At 39.6% G+C, this 27872-nt stretch overlaps 1 protein-coding gene across 3 annotated transcripts in view; it reads right to left on the bottom strand.

Moving 5' to 3' along the window:
• The window catches only part of greb1l (GREB1 like retinoic acid receptor coactivator), a 76493-nt gene extending 48829 nt beyond the window's left edge, over window positions 1-27664 (bottom strand). For 2 of the 3 annotated variants that reach the window (XM_077556773.1, XM_077556775.1), the window contains exon 1: window positions 27459-27663. The gene's annotated coding sequence lies outside the window, so the exon portion shown is untranslated. Of the gene's footprint in view, window positions 1-27458 lie in introns of all 3 variants that reach the window. The other variant, XM_077556776.1, reaches the window with a different exon arrangement.
• Between the last annotated feature and the right edge of the window lie 208 nt (window positions 27665-27872).

Genomic DNA, 27872 nt, shown 5'->3' with positions numbered 1-27872 from the left:
CTATATTGGGACATAGAGTTTTTTTTTTTTTTTTAAATAATCTGTCATTGGATTTTGGGAAATTTTATGTATTAAAAGTACTAGTAGTATTGGTGCTTTGTATCAGTATACAGTTGTGCTTGAAAGTTAACTTATGAGCACAACTGTAAATGTACAAAAGCTAAATGTCGCTTAATGACAAAATTGCGATGAACCACCTACTGGCATCAGTCTAAAAAAAGTATTTAAAAAAAAGTATCGATTATCCCAAGTTTGAAAATTTGAATTCTAATATATTTTTATGGTACAAATTAAGACTTTAAAAAAAATGTTTTTTCTAAAGGAGAAGTGTTTTAATCATCAGTAAGTGACTGGAATTTTACTTTCCTGTTGTAAAGCTCATTTAAAAAGGAGGGCGTGAGGTGAGGTGAGGTGAGGTGAGGTGAGGTGAGGTGAGGTGAGGTGAGGTGAGGTGAGGTGAGGTGAGGCGAGGGGAGGCGAGGCGTCGGGGTGCGTGGGAGTGAGGAGGGGCTAATTCACTGCCTTTGAGTAGAAGAGGTGACCTTGCCACACACTCTGGCCCACGTATGAGTAGAAGGGCACGGCTTTTAACCTTTAACTGAATATGAGCCAGACACATACGTTGATGAAAATCAAAAAGGCTTTTTTTCTGCCCTAACCCTAATATTTTACACAAAATGATATTGAATGCTTGTATTCTTTCATTATACAGTTACACATCGGGACCTACATTATAGTTTAATTGATAATCAATACTCTCTCAGCCATGACAGAAAAACAATATAATGAATTGGACCAGGAAACTTTTCATTTACTGAATGTGTATATAATTTTACTTTTTATTATTTACATCTTTAAATTTTGCAGACCAAAGTGGACATTTATAGTGTACTTGTATTTATTTATCTCTTTGCTTATTTGAATTAGTGGACCAAAGGCGATTTAAAAAAAAGAAGTGTATTTCGACTCATTTTGATTTTGCAGAACAAAGTGTATCTTTTCATTTTATTTATGTACACTACATAAAGTGGATTTTTGTTTTTTTGTATGCCCTAGTGTTTGAATGATTTCAACCTTTTTTTGGTCTTACCAAACATGTGACACAGCCGCCCATTTCCAGGAATCAATGCACGTTCACAGATCTGTTAACAAAAAGTAATTGACTTCTTGACTAAATTATCTTTATTTCCGTTTGTATTCTAACAAGTATGAATTACGAATATTTGAATAATGTAACAACACAGTGCAGTGTCATAGCGTTTGTTATCCATTCATTTTCTGAAGCGCGTATCCTCACTAAGGTCGTGGGTGTGAAATAGGGGTGGGAACCTCTGGGTACCTCACGATACGATAGGCGATGCAAGACTCACGATAACCATTAACTCACAATATGACGATACTGCGATTATCGATATATTGGTCAGGAAATAAGTGCATGATAAACTACGATAAAACTAATCAAGACATAAACTGACGTTCTTTCAATGAGAATAGTTTCTTTTTGAAACACAATCTTCAAAGTAAGTTTTTTTTGTCAGTCAGTCACATAGTCAATTGTTTCATTTGATAAATTGTGACAATTTTTTTGTGCAAAAGTTAATAAATAAAATTACTTAAATATTAAATCCAATTAAATCAAGATTAATATTCCTCAGAAATTGTATGCTTCAAAAAGTCAAAACATAAAATATGTTTTAAAACTTTAAAAGTAAAAATATAACACTACACATTTTTCATAGAAACGCATGCAAAACTGAGTCACTTGCTGGACAGATAAATGTCTTAGGTAAGTATAAGTAAGCTCATGAGTCTTCTTTGCCTGAAGAATTCCGTACATTTCCCCGCCACTCTTATGCGGCGCTCCCCCTAGCGGCCCGCCAAGTAATTTCTCAATAAGTACTGAACAATGGAGCTGTTATATAGCGGCTGTATATTAACTACAACTATCGATACTTGGCGTATGCATATTGCTAATCTATCGGGACACAAAGTATCACAATTTATCACGATATCGAGATACCGTCACACTCCCGTCACACGTACACATTTTCGGCTTTATGACACAAAGCCTAAAAAAAATACACGGACTCAGAAGGGCCCTCTGTACAGACCCGGATACTTTTTCAAGGCTTTGCGTTATAAAGTAATTGCCTAAAATGTGGGTATCCGTCACCGTCAATGATGGAGCCGACAGAAAGACGGAAGTGCTTACCAATGGTCAGCAGACTCAGCACACAACTGTTGTCTGCACATTATTGGATATAATAATTTAGCGATGAATCGTAACGAATGGCAATCGAGTTAGCCTAAAGTAGCTTTCGGCTAACTTTATACTTGTCTGCTAGCTTCCACATGAGTGAGCAGTGTTGTATTATGAACGACTATGGTGTGTAGATCACAATTATCTACCTATTATTTTTGCTCATTTTCAACGTGTTTGCAAAATATATAGCCATAACATTCAATATTACGGTCATAATATAGCAGCGTTGTGTGATTTCTATGAAAAAATATAGATAATCTGTCCTTTGTAAGTTGCATATAATGTGTTCAACAGGCAGCAAGGCATATCTCAAGCTTTTATTAACAACCAAAAGCAACAACCCTCCTGTTCTACTTGCCCACACTTAAGCAATCGGCATAACACACCCTGTTATAAAAAACACCTTAAAAAAAAAAGCACCATTGTACAATAGCAGTTTCACATTTTTTTGGCCCACCTGCTGAATTATTTAACAGTTGCACTCACTAAAACAATCGCAAAGTAGTTTGAGCATAACCGCTAAATAAGCCACCAAAGGGCCAAAGAAAAGGTGATGAGACTGTTACTGTCGTGCTTTTATTTTGAAGGCCCAACTTTAGACAATGTTACATCGTTACATCATATTGCCTTGAGGTGTTAATAAAAACTTGTATTGTGGAATATGCCTTGCCGTCTGTTAGGGGGGAGTCAACCTTTTAACATTTCCTGATAATAATATGTTATTTGTGACCTCACTAGCATTAACATGACATTCTGACTAGTATCACATTTGTGGAATATGCAGCAAAGTCCAGCCATTTTTATCCATCTCAGGGGGCGGCCATTTTGCCACATGCTGTCCACTGAAGATGACATCACCGTTGCTCAGGGCTCAGGCAACGACCAATCACAACTCGCCAGTTTTCTGAAGCTGAGCTGTGATTGGTTGTTACCTGAGACCTGGGTAACTGTGATGTCATTTTCACTCGACAGCAAGTGGCAAAATGGCCGCCTTCTGATATTGACAAAAGCTGCTGGATTTGGCTGTTTAACGCATATTCCACTAACACAATATTAACCAGAATACCGTGTTTAGACTAGTGTGGCAGCATAGAACATATTATTGTCAAAACATTTTTGAGGGCTTGACTTCCCCTTTAAACGTTTTTTATACAATACCACAAGAAATTTCCAGAGCCCGCCATTTGATTAAGAAGGCAGGAAACATGATAGAATTCCTGAGAGAAGTCATGAGAAATGGCTGCCACTCTTCTATCCTCGATATATACACCACACATGTAAACGAAGGGTAAATGGTAAAACCGTTACGCTTAGATTTTTTTGGGTTTAGTTTTGTGTGTATTGTGAATTTTATTTATCTACTAATATTTTGTGGCCCAATATATATATATATATTTTACAGATTATTTTTAGTTATTCTAATTTTGTGGATCAATTTTAAATGTGTGGTTTGAATTTTATTTATTTGAGTAATTGTTTTTTCTTTTTATCAATTCAACTATTCATTTTAAATTCACTATTTTAATTAAATTTAGCAAAATATATACAATATTTTTATTTATTGGAATACACAGTATTTAATGCTTTTAAAGGCAAATTTATTCCGAATATCGATTCCTAATATTATATAAAAATGCGCACGAGAGTATGCGAGCATGGCAGTGATGCTGCTTTACAATGCTGCCCATGACTGTGCAATAAAAAATCAAGAAGGCCTGTCAGTGAACCTAATCTGCATTTTACAACACTGACGGGTTGAACGCCAGTTCAGGCCAGGCCAGGACAACAGACACAAACACACACACAGGACACTAATGCCTTTATGGACGTATTCAGGGCTGCCATATTGAATTGAGTTCTATTTCATACAGTAAACCTGTCAGTGGTCGTGGTCAAACGTCGGTCAATGGTAAAGTGCGAGATGGGTTGAGCAGAAAATGTCATTTTGGTGTGGGGGGGGGGGGGTGGGGAGGCGGTTGAACAAAAGCATTTCATTTTTTTCTCCTTTTAAACATGTTTTTAGGAGACATTTTACCCCTACGGCAGATCTTTGTTGACGCTTGACCAGGCCTTGTCCCCCGCAGGGCCGTAAAGTGTCGCTGGTATTTGTTAGAGGGTGTAAAAGGACAGCCGTGCATCACATTGAGCATGCCAGGACTATCAAAACATTGCCTCTTATCAGATGACTGAAGAGCTCACGCAGGGGTCAGGTTCCAGTTTGCACTTCTGATGCCATTACAAGATGAACTCGCTTGAGGGAAACACACAAAAATGCAATCCGCTCATTCATCAGTCAGGGCTGAATCTAAACTATTCCTCCATAGATTTTGTATCAAATGCTAAAATTACATGATGGCGCAGCACATTGACCTAGTGGTTGTCTTGTCTGCGTCACAGTCAGGTTCCGGGTTTGAATCTCGGCACGGGTCCTTCCTCTGTTAAAGGGATACTTGACTCATTGAGCCATTTTCAGTAGTGAAAAGTTCATTTTTTGTCCAGAATTTATTTGATAACTTCATTATTTTTCCACTTGCTGTCGACTGAAGATGACATCACCTGTGCTGAGGAAGTAGGTAACGACTAATCATGGCTCACCTGTTTTTTGGGTTTGGTCAGTAAACCATGAGTGGTCATTACCTGGTGTATTAATTGTACATGAAAAATCATGAAGTTATCACATTAATTAAAGAAAAAATATGAACTTTTGTCTGCTGAAAATGGCTCAATGAGTCAAGTATGCCTTTAATTAAGTGTGTATGTTCTAATTGTGGTTGCGTGGGGTTTCTACATGTATTCTAGCATCCCACCATGGCCCAATAATATGCATGTTGGGTTCATTGAACAGTCCTGAACAGTAGGTGTGATTATGTGAGTGTGAATGCTTGTTTGGCTGTGCACTGAGATTGGCTGGTAACCAATCACTCATGAAGTCAATTCTCATTTCAATTTTGAAAAGTAGAATTATAAGTATTGCAACTCAAATTTTTGTATTTGGCATTGAGGGCATAGTGTAATATTTGTATTTATTTATTTTACTTTTACCTGACTGAGTTTGGTGCACAAAAATAATTTTTATTGTTTCATTTTACTGTATATTGATTTTTCTTAAAAAATCTTTTTAAAAAATGTTGACAAAATTCCAATTTAGTTTAAATGTACTTATTTTAATTTTTCAATTCAATGTGAATTTCCAAATTCTCTATTTTGCTAATTCAATTCTCCTGCAAAAGTGAAACTACTGTATATAGAAATACTTTTTTTTTTTTAAGTTTTTTTTGGATTAATTATTACAATTTTGCAGACCAAAGTGGTTTCAACCATAAGTCTCAAACCCAGGTCCTGGAGCCCTGCAAGCTTTAGAGCTTTCCCTCCTCCAACACCCCTGAATCAAATGATCGGGCTCATTATCAGGCTTCTGATGACCTTGCAGATGAGCTGATTCTTTGAATTAGGTGTTTTGGAAAAGGGAAACCTCTAAATCAGTGGTCCCCAACCGGTTCATGCAAGTCCATCATATTCAGGGTGGGGTTAGCAGATTATCAAAATGCTATTTTTATGTAGCTGTATTAGCAGCACAAACAGAAACAATGGTAACAACAATGCTTTAAATTTGTAGCAATATTGTGTGGTTCACGGGTTCTGTGGTTTCCCATGGTCTGGAGGGACCATGAAGGCAACATGAGACTTTTTCGTAAGCTACGCACAGTTAGCATGTTGTTGTGGTTTTGGTGTGGTTGCGACCGACAGTAACTGTTCCAAATCGACATGAAAAAGTTGCTGCTAGCTCGCCGATTGCCTGATCATTTCAGTATGGTCACTATAGTAATGCTTCACAATGGTAACAATAAACATGAAGCCATATTTTTATATAACTATATTAGCAGCGTCCTCCTGAAATACGCCAACAAGGCGCCACACAACAAATACAAAGTCCATTACTCACCACAATGCTAAATCAATGGCCACTTTACTCATTTTGCTAGCTAGTGGGTTTATTATTAGCATTAGCGGCATGCAACAAAAGTTTGTCATAGACGGATGAAACAAGAGAAACGAGAAAATGTGTTAAGTCTCATATAAACCGGAAGTACTGTTGAGTTTCTTTCATTCTTTCAACTGTGTGGCCCGCCGCGGCCCGGACCATAGTGGCCTGCAGCCTGGTGGTTGGGGGTTTCTTCTCTGTGAATTGACTTCAATTCATTTGCATTGTTTGGCTTATTAAGCCTCCCTTCACAGTGTCCATCTGTCTGCAGGATGAAGAGGTCTATCGGCCCTTCATTCAGGTTTACTGTCACTTTGCCCTATCAGCCAGGTTTTGTCTGTATGTGGGAGGCATGTGTGTGTGTGCGAGGAGGGGGGGTGAAGCCCACCAACAAAAGCCTCAGATCCACACTCCCATTGTCCCATTAAGACAAAAAGATTCCTGCTGATGCCTGATGGGAATTAAGCACGTCACCGGGGGCAACCTGGTGCTTATTAATCAGCCCAGGGTGTACGTGTGTGTGTTTCGGTTAGGGTTGAAATGGGGATCGCGGGGGTGTCAATGGAAGGGACGTAACGGGGGCGGGTCGCCGCCGACACAGCACTGCCCGCACGCCCGGGGTCAGGAAGAGGGACGTGATGGATCCGGCTGACCGCTCCGCTGAAGGAAGTCGGCGGGGAAGGGGGAGGAGGACCCGTGCGTCGAGACGCTGAGAGGCCTCTTTGTCCACGCGTCACTCACAACCGATTCAAGGTGGCCGAGAGAGAAACAAGAAAGGAGAGGCACCATTGTGAAAGACGCCCGAGACACACAACAGACTTCTTTCTTCCCACCATCACAGACACTTTGAGATTGGACTGCAACGAATGGAACTACTCCTAATAAAATGGATTGGGACACGAGGACAATAAGGGAATATGATGGGCTTTTTTAAAATCAAAATACACTTGCGGGGGGGAAAAAGCTACATTGGTCTGCAAAAGTTTAGCTTGTAAATAATGACAAATTCTAAATACATTTCTACCTTGATCTGCAAAAATGAAAATAAATATTCCTTTTTTTTAAATCCCACATTGATTTGCAGAAAACTAAAATTAGTGAATGCAGCAAATCCATAGTACAAAAAAGTCAATTAATAAAAATAATAAAAATTAAAGAATAATAAACTTTAAAACAAATCTACTACGGATGCACGATATTATCGGTGGCCGATAATTATCGGCAATTATCGACCAATTTGACGTCAAACAGATAAAACTGAAAATAAAGAAATCCGCCGATAATAATAAACTTGCCACGTTGGTCCATCTGTTGTGGTTGTGGTTCAAGTTGTGCCCAACTCCTCAACTCCTCCCTTCTCCTATAGTAGTGTTGCATATTTGTGTCATCATAATGTGCGCGACCTCGTGTTCACAGAAGATGCATCATGGCGATATGTGGTCTGTCTTTCCTGTATCTCGGCAAAATGTTACCCTGGCAGTTTTTGTTGCATTTTTAAAACGTGACTGTTTTGTTTTGGCAAACTCAAAATGAGTTACTGGTTGTCTTTAAAACAGATATATGAATAAAATTCAGCTTCATGGTGCTTTACACAATGTTTCAATGTATTTGTACATGTTAGACATGTGGGACTCGAAAGTACATTGTATTCAAGTTAATTTTGTAAACAATTATCGGCTTATCGGTTATCGGCACCTGCACTTTCTAAATTGTTGGTTTATCTGTATGGGTTGAAAATAGCATTATCGTGCATCCCTAAAATCTACAGTACGTTTGTCAGTGAAATTAAAATTGCCAAATCAAATGTAAATACACTTTTTTTTTAATTCCACTTTGGTACACAAAATCTAAATTTGTAAATAATAATAATTATTGTTAATGAAAAAATTCCAGGCGTTTTTTTTTATTCCACTTTGATCTGCAAAAATAAAAATAACAGATTACTTTTTTAACATACCGGTATACTTTGGTCTACAAAATTAAAATAAGTACATCATCAAAGAAAAATCTAAATACACTTTAAAAATAACATCTATATTGATCCACAAAATTCTTTTTTTTTTTTACTTTAAAATCAGGACCACAGCAAGTAAGTCACATGACCACATTAAGTAACTCGCGTGATATGTTTGGCCCTTCCTGATAACGGTGGCTGGGAAGCGAATAGCATAAAGGGTCTTGCTGTGGGACCAACCGCTCGCCCTGGTCGGGATTTGAACCCCAGTCCCCCATGTCCAAGGTCAGCGGTGCTACCCACTGAAAAAAAATCCACTTTGGTTTGTAATATGAAGTCCATAAAATAAATCTAAATACACTTTTGACCATATTAAAAAACATCAACCAAAAATACATCAATTCCACTTATAAAATAAAAATAAAATACAATTTGCTGACAAATGCTTTTCATTGGTAATTTTCTTTGGCTCAACTATATCCCCACCCCACACATGGCTTCTGAAAAAGCTTGCGTGTGGGTTTAAAGCGCATTGACCCGATCCATCAAGTCAATACACCGATCCGCACATAGATCAATACAAATTATTTTCCATGTTTTTCTTTGGATGTGCTTGACCTGCAAGCGCTCACCCAGGGAGGAGAATGAAAGGAAGAGAGAGAGAAAAGAGAGAGCCAGAAAGAGATAATGACCTCCCCACGGCTCAGTGGAACGTTGAGTCCTCGCAGCGCGGGCTCGGGTCTTGGTCACCGTAGCCTTGGACGATCTGTGAGTGCTGACGGGGGAGGAAAAAAAATAAAGTGCGCAGGCGGACGAGCCTCTCCCACGCAAACGCTGGCAGCATCAACACGAGCTGACCTTGTGTTCCATTATGAGGGAAAGTAAATCTCCTGTTTGGGGACGCCATATTTCAGGATGTATGACTGTGTGTTTGTGTGAGAGTAGAGTGGGCTGTGGCGACAATGCTACTGGAAGTGAGAGTGTGTCCAGCTACTGTTAGCTTGACACAGCCAGGCGGAATCATTTCCAGAACTTTTATCAAGGTTCGATCAAGATTCAATCTTGGAGAATGGAGTTGTTCGAACTTGGGGACTGAAAAGATTGGGGAACGCCATACTGGGCTGAAAAAATACTGCTGATGTCATCGATTAATCAACTTTTATTATATCATACAGTGGTCCCTTGCTACTTCGCAGTTCACTTATCGCGGATTCAATCGCTACATACGCTGTAGCGCCATTGCAAACCAAAGCGCAACGAATTATATATAACAACATTTCAAAGAAAATAAGCTTTATATTCACACTCATACGAATAGAGTACAATGAAACGAAACTCATGGCATTCCTGCTAGATAATTCAACGACAATGGCAATGGATTGTATTTCCACACTGCTCCGTGAAGGCGAATATGTTTCGCTCGCAAACGGGAAATACGTCAGCAGAAAGTACCGTTAGCCACTTTAAACATAAATAAAATTTGTAATTTTCCATCCAACTAGTAAACTTCTTTGCTCCCCAAAACATATAAATACCTTCTATTTTAAATATTTCCATGGTCCCAAAAACATTTATATTTTTTTTAATGTTTTTTTTTCTATGCGAGAGCATACAGAAGTCTTTGATGCAGCCTCTAAACTGAAGAGAACGCGTGAAGCAATGGTAATTATTACAAAAAACGGCCAGCAGGTGGCAGCAGAGCATAAGAGATCATCCAGGGCCATGTTGCAAAAAAGCTCTTTTCCCCACTGTTTTAAACAGGTTTGTGAATAATGATGAAACTTAGCTATGTTATAATGCTAATTGCTGCAAAATTGAGACAGATCGAAATGTACTTTTTTTCTGATGAAAGAAGAGACTAATCTTTCTTTTGTTAGGTTCCATGTTTTTATAGCAATATAACAGATTATTCTGTAGGCCTTGTTAAAATGCAGTAAAACAGCCGGGAGCAAAGGGGGTTGCTTCAGTGAAAATGGCTGGGAGTGAATGAGTTAATGACGAATATTTATAACCTTATTATTTAGCCAAAAATGTAATACATTTTTTAACGACCTCTACTTTGCGGAAATTCACCTATTTCGGGTGAGCGTATCACAAGCAAAAACTGAGGGAAAATATTTTGTAAGTCCTCGTCTTTTACTGTAGTCATTCAACCGCTACCGCCCATGCACAATAACAAAAATATACAACTTAGTGTTGCCCATTCGTCTAGTTAGTATACATGATTCTAGTTTGGTAGCAATAGGACAACATCTCCAGGAAGAATCCATGTTTGAAGAAAAAAAACTTACGAGACTTGCCACATTCTGCTCACAATCAAAGACGAAAACTAAAGTGTAAGAAATGAGCATCATCCATCTGTCTATACATGGTTCTAATTCGAAAGCAAACGGTCAAAATCTCAAAGACAAGGTCACCTTTCAACACCTGAAAATGACCACTTTAAGCTTTGTCGCTGTGCTCTGCCTACATCCAATGGCAAAACTAAAATGTTTCACAAATAAGCATAAACCATCTGTCATGTCAACATGGTTAAAATTGGAAGCAATTGGACAAAATCTCTGGGTGGAGTTTGGCTTTAATGTACCTGTATTCATTAGAGCATTAGCCACTAAATAACCAAATCAACTCCAAAGTACTTTTGTCGGAAAAATATGTCACACTCAAACAAATGAAAATTTGATCAACGTATATTGTGCTTTATTTGGATCATGTGTTTACAAAGTCATATTAACTTCTCATCTCATTCAAACATATCGGAGTGTATAACCTCCCCTAGCGCGTTCACGCAACGTATCAGCACATGGGAAGGCTAACTTTTTTATTTGGCGGCCAACGTTATAACAAAAGATGTTTTTTTCACTTTGTTCCCTTTTTAACCCTGGAGAACCCGCGGGGTCAAATTTGGCCCCTATAAATTCTGCTACTCAAATTACAAAGACCTTTTTTTTTTTTTTTCAAATTTAACTTCAAAAGTCCAAAGTGCCACTTCTGACCCCTGCATGGGGCCATCTAGTGGATGAATATTGCACTTACATGAGCCAGAGTGGTGGTGACAAGATGGCTGGCAACACAACATGCTGTTTTGTTGAGCTGGAAATCAATCCAAACAAAACCATCTTCTCAGCAAACCATCAGATGGTAAAATTGTGTTTTTTTTGTTAATCTATTTCATATCATGTTGCAGAATGCCTAGGAGTATGTTATATATATATATATTGATAAATTAGCAACTCTGAGCTAGTTCAAAAAACAAGGGTTAAAATTGAAAAAACATATATTTTGGTGTTCAGTGAACTTATAGCAGTCATTTAATGTATAATACATAATTTTCCAAAGAAGAAAAGGGTTCTTTCTTCAGGGTTAAATCGATCTACGTTGTAGTAGCCTCCTCCTTGCTAGCGCTAAGCTAATTCCGGTCTGGGCGTCCAAGCTTACAAATTCCCTTTTGTGTGTTGCTAGCATGCAGCTAGCCGGCCAAATATTCTCATAACTACTTCTGGGCCTCCATTCAAATGAACCACAAACATAGCTAATACAACTTTTCCACTACTAAGCTTGGTTGGGAGAAACTGTTTGAAAACTGACAAAAAAAGGAGCTACAGTAATCTTAAATTCAACGTGTTTTATACCCCATCCTATTATTCCATTTTTTTTACACTAAATTTGCTCTTTAGACAGCAAGTGCAAATCCATCTAGCAGAGAGGAACGTGGCGAATCAAAGACTGTTTATCCTAGAGGGGGAAAATATAACCATAGCAGCCAAAACAATGAGCATCCACCTGACAAGACTTTCCGACACAGCCGGTGGCACGGCACACGGTGTGCTCGGTGCCTGGACGCCACTTCTGGGGTTGGCATCTGTGCAAGGAGCGAGGAGGGAGGAGGGAGGAGGGAGGAGGGAGGGGGGGAGGGGGGAAGTAGCAGATAAACGGCGGATGGAACAGTCGGTGAGAACACACTGTTCTATAACAGAACATTGAAAGAGGCCGATCCGCTGCTGGATGCTTTCCTGGTCTCAATGGCAAAGTGAGGATAACATTACTAAGTGCTCTTCATGAGCTCACATCAGAAGCCTGGAGAAATGCGTCGGCATCTGCCGCAATCCTCAACAGTGATTTCGTAAGACAGTGGTTCCCCAACAGTTTCGCCTAAAGCAGGGGTGGGCAAACTTTTTGACTTGCGGGCCACAATGGGTTTGAAATTTTGACAGATGGGCCGAACCAGGAGCATTTGGACCTCATAGCACAGTAAAAACACACAGATAAATGTACAACCCAATTTACTTATAGTGTGCACTTAGGACTGCGTTTTTCAAATGTGCAAAATCCACATATTAAAAACACCTTTTCCAATAGCTTCATTTTTATTGTTTTAGCTCAACTTTTGCTGTGTTTTTATGCTTTGTAAAGTGACCTTGGGTGTTCTGAAAGGTGCTGTTTTTAAATGAAATGTATTATTATTATGATTATTATAAAATAGCCCTAATCCAGGTAGTACGTTTGCCTCAATGAATATGCGAGATGCGGCATTTACACACTATTTGGCAAAGTGGGAGGAGAAATGTAAATAGATTATAATAGCACATACACTGTGATCTGTCAAACCTGGTGACTGCATCTATTATTAATAGATTTCAATTCAAGGCGTAAAGTTAAAGAATTTTTTTCCATTGGCCCACCCATTTTTAACCCGGGCCCACAGTACTTGTGACACATGCGGCTGCATGATAGCCGCTGCTGCCTGTCACGCGCTGAGGACAAAGCGCGTACATCCAATCCGTCTCTGACCACTTTTCCATCTCCGTGGGGGACGCATAGCACACGGTGTTTGTGCAGCAGCTCAAAAAGAAGCCAAAAGCCAACGAGGAAACGCTCATAGAAGTGCTCGACGCACGCCCCGGGGATGTATTCACCAATATCAACAGTCTCCTGCATGCGCGCTCCTCACCTCACCCATGACAACATGTAGAAAGACTATCTTCAGCTGTCAAAAGGATCAAAACACGCAACAGTGCCACAATGTTGACTGATAGACTGAACTCTTTGTCCCTGCTTTCTTTCAAAAAAGAATTGACCGATTCTCTGGACTATCAGGACATTATTGCTGTGTTCAACACAAAACCGTGCCGTCTCCTGCTGTAAATGTCCAAGTCCGAATCCAAATCCAATAAGATAAGATAAGATCCACTGATTGTCACACCCATCTAAGTGGGGCGAAATTTGTTCTCCGCATTTGACCCATCCCCTGAGGGAGCGGTGAGCAGCAACAGCGCCGCGCTCGGGAATCATGTGGTGATCTAACCTCCCAATTCCAACCCTTAATGCTGAGTGTCAAGCAGAGTGACAATCTGTCCCATTTTTATAGTCTTTGGTATGACCCGGCCGGGAATTGAACCCACGACCTCCCAGTCTCAGGCCGGACACTCTAACCACTCGGCCACTGAGCTGAACAAAAACAAAAAAATAAATTTTTTCTAGCCTTATTGGATAAGTTCGGCAGGCCGGATTGAAACGCATAACGGGCCGTATTTGGCCCGCGGGCCGGGGTTTGCCCATGTCTGGCCTAAAGTCATCTTTTCATAGTCTGATGTCAAAGACTGGAAACAAATAAGGAGAAATGATTGAAAATACGACTAACCATTAAGTTGAATGGAGTTGTTGAGAATTTTTACAATTCATTTTTAGCTTCAGATATCATTGTGCACTTTGAGATTTATTGTAAAAGCAAAGCGTTTTATGAATAAAATATATTCATTGTTATTATTATTATTATTTAACTAAAATAGACCACAGGGCTGAAGTTTAATTTTATCACTAATTGGACGTGTTTCCATGACCCGAAAACTTTGAAAACAAGCATTTAAAGATATATCACCCGAAACATTACATACATACACTATAATAAATAAATAAAAAATAGTGTTGTAAGTAATTTGTTCCAAATACACTAGTCTGCATGTGACATTACATGTTTTGTTTGTAAACCAGTGATTCTATTGGTAGTATAAGTTGTATTAAACTTATAAGTGAAATACAGTAGCATTTAGGAAAATATTTTTTAAACATTTATCAAGGTATATTTTTTCTTTTTATGTGCAATTCATTTTAATTAAATCCTTATTTAAAGCTCCTAAACGCAGAAAATTGAATTTCGACTCACTACTGCCACCTGTGGCCGCAAAAATGAAATTGCATTTTCCCATGCGCATATGACATCACATCCGCAGACAGAAGGTGGGAAATTCGAACCTGAATCTTGTCTGATAACTATTGGCCAGAGGCTTGCAGGAGTTCCCACTTCGAACAGCTAAGGTGTTAATCTACTAATTAAAAAATAGTCAAATAAAAAAGCTTTTGTAAAGATATATTCAAGCAAATTGTTACAAAGTGCAGCTTTAAGTATAGATTTTTATTTTCCTATATTGTTCAAAATGTTGAACCTGATTTCCAAACTAAAACTTTCAGACTCTGATGATCAACGAAACATTTTTGGGTTTCATCTCCCTTTGTGGCCTGCTACCAAATGGCCCGCGGCACGGCGCGGTGATTGGGGACCGCACCCCCCCTATATGTGTGTTATGTGCGCGAGGCCTTGCTACATCTGGTTATGCCATCACACACTCGACCCATTGACTTTTGTTGTGGAAATGCTCCCTGATGAACGAGCCAGGGGGTCATTGTGGTAAAAGCTTAGCTCATTTTTTTCACTCAGGGAGTTATGTCGCCTTTGATGTCCCCCACTGAACAGCTGGATGATGTGCAGTACAACCTCTTTAAGACTTTTCCCAAAGGAAATTGAATTAATTGCGCACATATCATTAAAAAAAGCTTCATTAATTATACAAAGTTTTAAGTAACATTGTAGCATTGCTAACCGTCATATGAATGGAACCTTTTCATTTTAAAATATAAAAACAAGAAGACACTTTTCGTGCTCAGTGTAAGTCTAGCACGAGGCACGGTCTAAATCTGCGCAGGGGCAGGCTAGACTGGGTGTTTGGTATTTTCACATGCATCTCAGCGCAATCAAAAATGCGTGTTTCGGACCATTGTGGGTGTGAACACAGCCGACTTGATTCCAATCGAAGCGGTTCCTCCCATCCTCTTCAAAATGTAAGGGCATTTTCACTCATGGAGGCAGCACTTCACCCACTACAAGGTGTGTATGAGGTGTATGGATACTTCACCAAACAAATACCCACCAAGACCACTACATCGAGAACTTCACCTAGCAATCAAGTATGTGTCACTTATCAGATGCTAACACCGTTAGCTGATGCTAATCTGTGCATCCAGCACGATAGTAAAAGGATTCATATCTATGAGAAATGTGGACATTTGTAAATCATTGTGCCTCTGCACTGCAGTCACTTGAAAGTAGCTCTTGATCTTTATTTAACCGAGCTGATCATGTCATGGGTGGGAGGGGGAAGTATTTTATGTAAATTAGAACAAAACTCAGAAAGGTTGGAGGCGTAACTAGTTATCAAAATGCTGCCAAGAGATTACTTTATAATGCAGTGAGCAGAGTGGGTTAAAATGGTGGTTGCAGACCAACAGGTAGACAACAAGTAGCTGATGTGCAGGGATCAAGTTACACTAAATGTGTGGACACACAAACACGCATTAACCAAGCAAAGCCTCCACGCATTGAGGATGGAGGAGTCGGACATTAAGGAAGGAGTCGCAGGTGCTTGTCGCTAGGGCTGCGGTTAAAAAAAAAATTGAATCATCGATATTGAATCGATTTTCCTTTTCGAGCCTGATATCGATTCATAAAACCAGGAATCAATTATTTCAAGATCTCTTTCCCATAAATCCATAAGAAAATAGCATTTTTAAGGCCGATTTTTGGATCTTATTGTTTTTTGAAATTACTGTTCACGTGAATTTAAAAGCATTTTCTTACATTCATAAAAGATTTGACTCATTGCACTCTAAGACAATTCCGAATCTTTTTGAATCGAGTCGAATTGAAGAAAATTTAAATCAAATGGAACTGAACTCTTGTGAATCGAAATCAAATTGATTGGTGCTGGAGCGGGCGATTACGAAACGCATCTACAGACCAACATATTGATTTTATTGTTTAGTCAGAAACGACAACAGAGAGTTACAAGGTGGAAAATAGCGTTACCAAAATGAATTTGAAAAACAGAACCTTTAAGGGCGGAGCTTATCGATACTGCATTTTTGTTTTTAATTCAGCCCCGGGGTCAGTTTTGTACCCATCTCAAGTCATATATCATATTGTTCATATGTTCTGTATTCAAAATAGTGTTGTTCTGATACAGTTTTTTGGCCCCCGATACGATTCCGATACCCGGTTTTGTAGTATCGGCCAATACAGATACCGTACGATACCGGTCTGTCTGTCTGTCTGTCTATCTATCTATCCATCTATCCATCGATCCTCTATGTAGCTAGCTAGCAAGCTAAGTATGATGTGGGTTCAATGCAAGAATACCGAGTTACAGATATAGACAGACAGCATTTCAATATTACCTGGAAGTAACAAAATACACTTGTGTGGATACAAACTTATTTTTGTTTTTGACAACTGGCTTGTGCATTCATTCAGTTTGATTGTAATTACAATTTTTACATATTTATGTGGCACCGTGCCATCTCATCACTGTTCAATGAAATATTGAGCTGCTTAAATTGCCACTGAAGATAAACAAAGATGGAGAACACTGTCCACCCCCTGCTCCACCCTCACTTTAACATTATAAAAGTCTCATTGACTGCGTTTCCCAAATGACAAACTGCTGCTAGAAATGGATGAATTGGCTAATAATTGCGTCGCTAAACAATGGGCGGCTGATGGAATCAAATAAAGCCGCTTCCTGCAGGTGAAACTAAGATATAACAGCTGATGGTGGCCTTTCAGGAGGCTACCCCCCCCCCCCCCCCCCCTTGAGGGATCAATGCGCATAAATGGAAAGGGTCACAGACCTTTGACATCTCCTTTCAGTCGGGGGAGGGGCTTGGGCCTTTGTGGGACTGCCTTAAATGATCCAATTGTCCACCGTGTCACGCGTCCTCATACAGTACAACAAATCTTGGCTCAAAAAGCGTCAGCTAAACTGGACGCTCACCCGCATCCGGCTGCCTGACTTCATCACTCCCATACGTTTTTTTTTAACCTCCAGTCCATTGTGGTCACTCTTCATCCTCCCTTTCGAACCTTATCAGCGCCTCGCCTCCGCTTTCACGCTTCAATGGACGACCTTGGACTCTCGGTGTGGCATATCGGCCCAAAATTGGAGGGGACGTCAACTTGCAGGAGCCGTCGTAAGCACCCCATTGAATTCCTGGCTCCGTTTGAGGGAAAACGTTAACACCGACCGCTTCGACCAACAAAGTCTGTCCGACGTATTACTGCAGCGTCGGGACGAGAGGAACACAGTGTTCCTTGCATTCTTGACCTCTGGTTAAAAGTTTACAAGCGTGTTGATCCAGGTGGAAAACATCTCACACATCAGTAGTGACATGCTCTACTAAACCATAAAGCAAATGTCAGTGCTTGACAAATTGCTTTTTAACTTGATGTCAATATCACCATATATGGTTGATTGCAACCTATTGCATTCCTAATCATTACTAACTTACAGTTAATTACTCGTAAAGTAAGTACTTTTGAATCATATTTGAGTTACCAAATTTAGTTGCTTTTCCTATCAAAGGCTAATGTACTGTATTTATTAGGGGTGGGAATCTTCGGTTCGGTTCCGATTTTTGGGCCTGCGATTCGATTCAGAATCGATTTTCGGTTCGGTTCGATTCCGACTTTTGGGTCTGCGATTCGATTCAGAATTGATTTTCGATTAGGAACGATTTTTGATTCAAAATGATTTGATTGACAATGATTTTTGCTTCTATCTATAGATGTGCAAGGAATTGTAATGATCTACTCCAGTCTGACTCGCTAATGCTAATTAGCACGCTACTCGCGGCATTTTTAGCACTCAAAAGATCGGCTTCCACACTGCAAAAAAAAATAAACTTTTATTGGAATAACTTGATCGTAACTTTTTCCTTCTACTCTATAATGTGGCTACAACTTAACAGTGTATCAGACCACGTGAAACCACACTGCCCCTCAGTGGCCAAAGCGGGTACAACATGAACAGCGCTCCCAATAAAGGCACACACAAACAAAGGGAAGGCAGTATAAAATAATTGAAATAAAATAGATTCTGGGACATTAAAAATCGATTCTGAATAGTACTAAATGAGAATCACGGTTCTTATGAGAATCGATTTTTTGGGCACACCCCTAATATGTATGTATATATATATATATATATATATATATATATATATATATATATATATATATATATATATGTGTGTATGTATATATATATATTAGGGGTGTGAATTGCCTAGTACCTAGCGATTCGATTTGTATCACGATTCATAGGTTTCGATTCGATTAATCCCGATGCAAATCTATAAATTGATTATTGCAATTTTTAAACTCAAATTTAGAAAATACTAATCAGTAAACTTGTACATGTACTCTGTAAGATTTGTATGAAAATGTATTTATTTATCTGAAAATTCAGGCTTGTAACTGAGCTACTACATTTAACAAACAGGTTGCAGTCTGTTTCATGTTTGAACAGCACTGAAATAAAATATTAAGGCTTAACGTTAAGACGTTTTGTTGAATATTCCCATTAAAATATTGATGTTTAAAAATTGATTCGGCCGCATATTGAATCGATTCGAGAATTGCGCGCTGGCTGTAATATCGCGATATATTGCCGAATCGATTTTTTCGAACACCCCTAATATACATATATATATAAGCTGTCTTTGAAGAAACTTTTGAATACTGACTTATGGTTCCTTGTTAAAAATGAAAGTAAAAAAATAACAAAAATAATAATGTAAATGTTTGAATTAAACCCATACGTTCCCATATATAGTCCCTAGTATTTGCTGGGAAAAAAAACATGCTCACAAAAACTGATATCTAGATTTTTGAGGGATGAACAATACTAAGAGAAATGTTCCAAAGCTCAAGCAGACTTGAAGGACCACCTGTCAAAAAAAAAAAACATGTGAAACAATAGCGCTAATCCCTCCGGCTGGCCCTTCTACCATCTGCAGTGAGGGTCAGCGCAGCACTAAGTGCCTCTGAAAGGATCAAGGCGAGCAGCTGCCCGCCTCCCTCGTGCTTGTTTTGCCATCTAATGATCAGCAGAGGGTGTTTGGAGTAATAGATTTGCCCCTTATGGATCAATATGCAAAAATGTCTCGAGTGAGGACACCGAATCCCCCAACGATCCAGTCGCCCAATTCCCTCGCTGCTGACAGGAGAGCTAATCCATCCCAATGCTTGGCTTTTGTTATGATACCAAATACGCATCCCAGTGATCCCTTGCATGCCGCCGTGTCACAATAAATTGTGCGCTGTTTGTGGGACGCCGACGTGTTCTTGTTAATGCGAGCCAGAGAATAATAAAGGGGAAATAAACAAAGACGTTCCCTTGGAGACAATTATCGAGGGCACGACCGGATGACACATAGTCATTTGGAGCTTGTGTGAATTGGAGTCTTGCTAAAAAGAGAAACACAACGAGGGAGCTCATTATCGTTACGGGGGGGAATGCAGCTGAACAAGAATAGACAAGAGGAGACAACGTTTTGATATTACAGTTGGAAATAACAATTGAAAAGAAGGTCATAAAGGGGTGGTATTAACTTCTACCCCGACATTGTCAGTGGGAGGTTTTCAAACAGTACTATCCTTGTCCTTCCACAGTGTTGTGATGTGTCTCAGCCAGATGTTTGGCTGTTTCCACAGAATAACAAGTGGATGAATTTATGTTTATTCTATGAGTGTTGGTCATGAAGGATGATGCATCCTGTTTTTGGTGTGAGTACAGTCAATTATGTGGAGTACATTTTTATTCTAAACTGATTCTATTTGGTCCCACTCTAAATAGAGTCAAAGTTACACTTGGAAGAGAGTAAAATATTCAGTGTTAATTTCACCCTAAAGTATTTTTCGTGTGTACAAGAGAATTTGCCTATCACATGAAAAAACCTATTAAAATGTTTTCACTCAGAAATTCTAAGTCAATTTAGCAAGAAGAGATTTTGACCCCAAAAAACTAGTTTATTTTTTATTTTTTTTTAATTACACAAGGGTTGAGGAAGGAATTCACAACCTTCAGCTTTAGCTCAGGGGGTAGATTGGCTGTTTTCCAACCTGAAGTTGTGGGTTTGTTCCCCAACCATTTTTATTTTATTCATTTTTTTACTCTCTTCCAAGTGTAAATTTTACTCTATTTAGAGTGGGACCAAATAGACTCAGTTTAGGGCAAAATTTACAGAATCTACTGTGTAATTATGTATTACGTCCGATGTATGAACATTTGCAGATACGTGCAAACACTGACTGATGTCCATAAATGAAAAAAAATACAGTATTGCGCTCGCAAGTTCATATTTTTAAGTGCGCACCACATCATACATTACGGTACTGTACCCTACTTTCCCCTTCTGACGCAACCTCGCTGAGCAGTACCTAGCATATAGCATCTCTCTCTCTCTTTATGTATAGACCGTATATGTCTACAAAGTATATACTGTATATAATTTCATTTTATGTATTTTGATTTTTTTAATTTAGAAAAATAAAATAATGCAACTTGACTTCAGCCTCTCTGAAAATGTGTTCTTAAGTCGAAGACTACCTGTATTCCAATCCGTGTTCTTTGGGAAGTGTCAAAATTGAGATTTGGCTGTTTCTGGTGGTAATTATAGTTGGGTATAACTAAAGTCCTAAGGGAGGACTTTAATATCTAACCCTTTGTTCTTCAGGGTGAGCAAAACAACGGTATCAAGTCCTACGACGTCAGGAAGTGTCAAAGATAGGAATTTGTCTGTTTCCGCGGATCGGTAAAAATAAATCACTTTCCTACGGAAGGTCATGTGCTACCCTTATTTTCTTTGGGGAAGAGTTTATCAACAGCACCTTATGTATCATTTTTTCACGTCAGTTAGTATCCAGAATGGCATTTGGGCTTTTTCGAATAGGTTTGAAAAAAACGTTTTGAAAACAACGTCATAAAAGGGTGGGGGAATATTTTTCAACCCCTAAACTTTAAAGGTTGAGCTTTGCAACCGTACCGCCCACATCTTTGTGCAACATCAGGATGTTTTCCATCCAGGATTTTTCCGAATTCTAAGACACATAGATTGTGAAAGTTGCCTATTTTTTTTAACTCATTCACTGCCATTGATGGCTATAGACGCCAAAAATTCATTTAAACTATTTCTATTAGTTAAAAAAAAAAATTCCCCACTTTTGCTAACAAGAGTATGAAAAAAACTTAGGGGAAAAAATCATTGTTAATTTAGAACAGATATCAAATTTGTGATTAATTGTTAGTTAACTAGTGAAGTCGTGATTAATTACAATTTTAAAAAATTATCGCCTGACGGGCCTAATAAAAAAATATATATATTAAAAATAAGGGGCGTTTAATCATAATTAATCGCATGATAATTTCATATGTCTTTTAAATGTACAGTAAAAAAATTCTAGGTTTTCATGAAAAATTTAATGAAATGAAAAAATGTTAAACTAATAGAAATAGTTCACATGAATCTTTGACGTTTATAGTCGTCAATGGCAGTGAATGAGTTAATTGTGAGTTAACTAGGGAATTCATGTGATTAATTACAATTTAAAAAATAATCGCCTGACGCCCCTAATTTTTAGTAATCTTTTTTCAGGCGATTACAATTTTTAATTGTAATTAATCGCATGACTTCAATAGTTAACTCACGATTAATCACAAATTTTATATATGTTATAAATGTACAATAAATTAAAAAATTCTAGGTTTTCATACTCTTGTTAACAAAAGTGGAAACAATTTTAAACTAACTGAAATAGTTCAAATGAATTTTTGACATCTATTGCCGTCAATGGCAGTGAATGAGTTCATATTAAGCAATCAAATTAATGCTCTACTGTATGAAAATAACCCAACAGACCTTCTCTCATTTCAGCCCCCAACTCAAGCATGTAAAGACTCGACTCACGACTCATGTTTTAAAAATGAACACCTAAGACGATGGGTAGAGGTACACCTGAACCCCCACCCCCACCCTTACCACTGAGCAACACAGCAAAAAGAGATGTCTCCTTCAAGGGTAAAGAGACAAAAGCTGCCACGGTGAGCGATTTCACGTGGACCCTCACTTATCTCTGTTCAGATTAAGTCCCAATTGTTTGCCGGGAACAAAGACAGCCAGTGAGGCAGTGAGGAAACGCCCCCCCACCAATGGGCCAGATGGTCAGCGTTCAGAGCCCCCTGACCTCTCCAGCCCTTGTCCTCTATGACAGCATGCGCTTGGTGTAAGATAGGCCACCCAACAAACTCTCAATTGGCCCTCCTACAAGCGTGCGCTCGCATGATACCGCGAACCTTCAGAGAATCACTTAACCCCGTGTCTATCCCTAGTGGCGGTTTTGCTCTTAGTCATTTGTTGGCCCCTCAAGAATTATTTTAAAGAACTGCCTCAGCCAATTGAGCTCAACTCACCCCCTTTTTTTTCTATGTGTACTCAAGGCTTGGCCTGTGTACGGGAGGCCATCTTGGCCAATTGATTAGGTACGCCCAGGATTCTCGCCACTCCGCTCGCCCAGGGCGGCGGCCATCTTGGCCAATTGATTAGGTACGCCAAGGACTCTCTCCGCCTCGCCCGCCCGGGTCGGCGGCCATCTTGGCCATTTGACTACTACTAAAATTACTACAAACGACAATTCCTACTAATAATACTACTACTACTACTACAAGTACTTACTATTACTAAAAGTCCTACTACTACTACTATTGCTACAAGTACTACATGCGTCTTTCCACCTTGCAAGAGTCAGCAGTCTCATTCAAAATTTCCGCGGAAATTTTTCTAGTTTTGAAGTATAGTCAGTTCAGGTCTAAATTTTGGGTGAAGTGTCCAATTTCTTAGGATAGTGCTCACTGTTGTATTGTTTATTGGCCGACAATGCTCATTTGTGGAACATCCAATTGGAATAGGAAGATAACAAAAGGCACCTTTTAAAGAAATACAGTGGCGCGCAGAATGTCATATCGGCAAACAGCAGCTGTATGATGATGCGTTTACGCCATCGCGCTATTAACATGCAGTGAAATCTAGGGAATTCCACTCAATTTCCTGACCAATTAATTGGGACAATTGCCAATTGATTCTTTTGTATTATTCATATATTATTGATCAGAACTGTGCTGTCGGGAGGGATGCATTGATTTAGCTTTATGTACATGTTCTTCTTCCACTAGACTGCAAATATGTTGCGACTGAATCGACAGCGCCTCTGTTGGTTGCAAAAAAAGACTGCACTCCTCTGTTCTTAATTGAGTCACTACAGTCGATGAATTTAATAACAAATAGACGATTATTATCCAATAGGTATTTAATGAGCTGAACCTTACAATGTTTCATAAAAATGAATTGAATCGGGCAAACTTACAGTGAAAGCTAATAAAAGTAGTGCAGTTCAGTTCCAATTGTACACCCTGATTTTTTTTCTTTTTCACGTCAGGGTGCATAGGCTGTTCATAATTGTAAAGGATGTGACACTGGGACAGTTAATGAATTTTAAAAAAAATTGATATGATGCTGAATTGCTTTAAACCGTCATCCGTGATAGATTTTCATTTCATGTTTATTTGAATAGGAGCGGATGTCACAACATAGACAAATGAAAAAGCATTTCTAATGCACAGCCTCACAGCATTTGTAGCTAATGCTAATATCCAATGCCCGTCTCTAAAAACAGTTGGGTCAAAAATTACCCAACTACGGGTAAAAAAATGGACAGATCCTCTACTTGGGTTATTTAATCCAACTTTGAGTCAAAAAATTGGTCTTTCAGTGTAAAATAACTCATCAATATTGGTCAGATCCTTTATTTGCGTCAAAAAAATTGGTTCATTTTGTATAAAACCAACCCAGAAATTTGTGTCAAATTGAAGTGAATCGGTCCATTTTGTATCCATAATTGGGTTATTTTTGACCCAACTTTTTTTTTTAAATGAGGGCTTGTGTGTTTTTCCTGTTCATCCATCCATCATCTACCGCTTATCCGGGTTGCGGGGCAGCAGCTTTAGCAGGGAAGCCCAGACTTCCCTCTCCCCAGCCACTTCAACCAGCTCCTCCAATTCCAGCTCCTCCAATTCCAGAGTTCCCAGGCCAGCCGGGAGACATAGTCTCTCCCGCCGATGGGACATGCCCGGAACACCTCTCCAGGGAGGCGTCCAGGAGGCATCCGAACCAAATGCCCGAGCCACTTCAACTGATTCCTCTCAAGGCGGAGGAGCAGCGGCTCGACACTGAGTCCCTCCCGGATGACCGAACTTCTCACCCTATCTCCAAGGGAGAGCCCTGCGGAGGAAACTCAATTCGGCCACTTGTTTCCGGGATCTAGTTTTAATGTAGCGGTAGGTAAGAGACAGGAAGTGTAACATGTGTCTCGTTTGTAAATAAATATGGTGCAGCTCCACTTTTGGCTAGTAATATGCTTTTGGCCGTACGTCAAACTTGTTAATTCATTTGGATTTTTCAGTACCGGACTTTCAGTATCGCACGGAGACGTACCAAGATCCCACATGCAACATATGAGGTAAGTGACAGGAAGTGAAGCCAAATGTCTACAATGCAAACAAATGCAGTGCAGCTCAGACTCTGGTTAGCAGACATGTCTACCAAAAAACTTTTGGCAGTATGTCAAACCTGTTAACTAGAATGATAGATGCCTAAAAGAGGTATGGATCCGTCATTTTTGATAAAATTAACAATAATAAAAATGCAAAGAATTTTAAACCAACTTTAGCCAAACTGTAGTACTTGCTTGGTATAATTCCAACTGCTGCAGACATGACATCTATCACATCTATAACTACTACCATGCAAAGCGGTTTTAGCATGACCAAGAATGATGACCGTTCTGAACAACGCGCATCCATCTGCAGTAATGGGCCACAATCTAGCATTGTGTACACATTGAAGCTTCTGAGCTATTTTCACAAAGTACAGAAAGAAGGAGGAGGAGAAGCGGGGGAGGCCGGGAAGACTCGAGGAATGCAACCTTTAGAACACCAGCCACGAGGAATGGCAGATTAGGCTCGGTGAAGACGGACTGGTTTGCCTGTAATTACAGTGACAGACCATCTCCCTTGCTCGCTCTTATCTGATATGGCTTTATCGGAGTTGCCGAAGCCTGTTTTCAACACCAAAGCCTGCAGGGCAGCCGCAGGAACGCTTGGTGTGTAAATCAAGACATCTGAGAGTGCGGTGTCAAACTCAAAGCCTTCGGGCCACGCACAGCCCCTCTATGTCAAGTTGTATACTTGAGAAAGCTGTTTGTCACTATTGCTGCTCTACTGAGTGAACAATTATTCTTCCAGTGGGATCTGTTTCACACCCAAACATCCGCAATATAGAGATGATATAAAAAAAACTTTCTACACATTTTTGACCCAAAAAAAACACAGAAACAAAATGTACGGAAAATAGTATTTATGCGTGGACATGTGCCTTTAAGAGGAGGTTAACGTTAGCACTAGCGGTGGGAATCTTTGAATGTCTCACGATTCGATTCCGATTTATGGGTCTGCGATTTTCAGAATTGATTTTCGATTAATTAATGATTTGATTGACAATGATGAGAATAGATTTTTTGGCACACCCCTAGTTAGCACAGCAGGAAAATGCAGAAACTCGCGCAGCTTTGAACGCTTCTGACGGCATGCTAATAAAACAATTGAAGAGAGCAAGGGTCTCCTGTATTGACTTCTTGACTAATTTTTATACGAGAGGATGACCGCAGACATCGAAATAGTGTCTAATAATGTGTCAAAAGTGTTGAAAAAAAAAAAAGTTAGCCTACGTCTTGGTTAAAGTGAGACAGTGTCGGATTTTGAGCCTTGTGTCTTGAGTCCCGGCGGATTTGACCAGTTTGGCCTGCTTTTACGCAGGTCCCGGTTTTCCGTTTTTGTTTTGTTGTTGTTTTTAGTCCAGTCAGCAAGCAAGCCAATTGTTTGGTCCATGTGTATGTCAATCACACAGTTGTCACAGCGATTCATACAACTAATCTAACTGCTGTACTTCTAATCGCTAACATGTATTCGTCGCTAGAACTACTTCCTGCTTTCGGGTCTAAGAAGTTGGATCATAAGAAATGCAGTGTGTGAGGTAAACATAATGGTGAGTGCATTGAATTGTTTAGCACTAATGAACTGTCAATAAAGATATCATTTATCATAAGCTCAAGCAAAAACAGTAACACAACCACCAGTTACCAGATTTATTAAAAATAAAATTTTTTATAAAAAAAGTTCCTGGTGATAATTTATTGTATATTTAATTTTCAGCAAAATTGTAGTGTGTCGGTTTTTACGTTTAAAAATCTGGTCACCCTACACAGGGTCCATCCTGCAACGGTAGACATAAACATTCACACCTACAGACAATTTTCAAAAATATAATTGTATATAGGAATGGGGAATTGAACTTGCACTCTGCTGAAAATATTTTGCGTAACACACAGTTTAAGGGCATAGCTGGAGGGCTGGGGGTGAGCACGGTGACTTGCTAAAGAATACCTAGAAGCAGACGAGCATCTCTTAAAACCACTTGCCATTTTTCCACTTTGAATTATAATCCTCAAGTTCCAAAGCTCTAAGTCCGTACAGATGAGCTACTGCTGCCAATTGAGCTATTATCTAAAAACTCCACACAGGAAGACCGAGATACGAACCTCTAACCTCAGAAATGTGAGGCAGCCCAATATCGACACCATTGCGTTGTATTTGTATGACAAATTTGGCAGTGCTCCGCCATGACACTGATGTGACACCAGTAATAACGTGTTGCTTAATGACGTGGAACAGTGGAAGGGTGGGGGGCTGTTTCACCTTTTGCTCAGAAAATGAGGCAAATACACCAAACTGTATTGGGAAAAGCAGTAAACCCACGCACTAAATGCCGCTCGATTTCATCTTTATTCAAGCGAGTCGACTTTGACTCAGACTTTGCAAGCATAAGTTCGGCTTTGGTCAGCCCGCACAACAGGCAGCGGCGACCACCCGGAAGCGCTTCAAGTCCTTAAACGCGACGACTTCAACGGTGGTTTCACGAGAGCGGCGGAACCGACGCGCACGTGTGCAAGACAGGTGTGTGCGTGTGTTTTGCACGCCTACCTTGCTCCACGCGAAGATGCATTCGTGTTGCGGTCCTTCTCCGTGTCGTGTCGGCGGTGGGCGAGTTGTGTTCCTGCCGCCGGTTGTCCCAGCTGATCAGGGAGCAAGTGACGTCATCAAGACACTGTACGTCTTTAAAGTGCAGACTGCAGATATCAGACAATTTGTTCTAATTTGAGAACATAATGTGTCCGAGTGAGTGTGTGTGCGTGAGCGATGCAAAGCCAGACTTCAAGGCGTAAAATGTCGGGGCGCGTATTTATTAGTCGTACCCGTGCACATAATTGCACATACAGTACAGTGCTATGGTCATACACGAGCGTTTATATTCTATTCTATGAATCTTACGCTACACGCGTGATGCTACAATGTGACCTCCTCAAAGATCACAAGCACATGTGTGCAAACGGGTTT

This window comes from Vanacampus margaritifer, chromosome 2 (genome assembly GCF_051991255.1).
Source record: "Vanacampus margaritifer isolate UIUO_Vmar chromosome 2, RoL_Vmar_1.0, whole genome shotgun sequence".
Classification (NCBI taxonomy): domain Eukaryota; kingdom Metazoa; phylum Chordata; class Actinopteri; order Syngnathiformes; family Syngnathidae; genus Vanacampus; species Vanacampus margaritifer.
The sequence above is the reverse complement of the archived record's forward strand: the minus strand, read 5'-3'. Positions and strand labels throughout refer to the sequence as shown.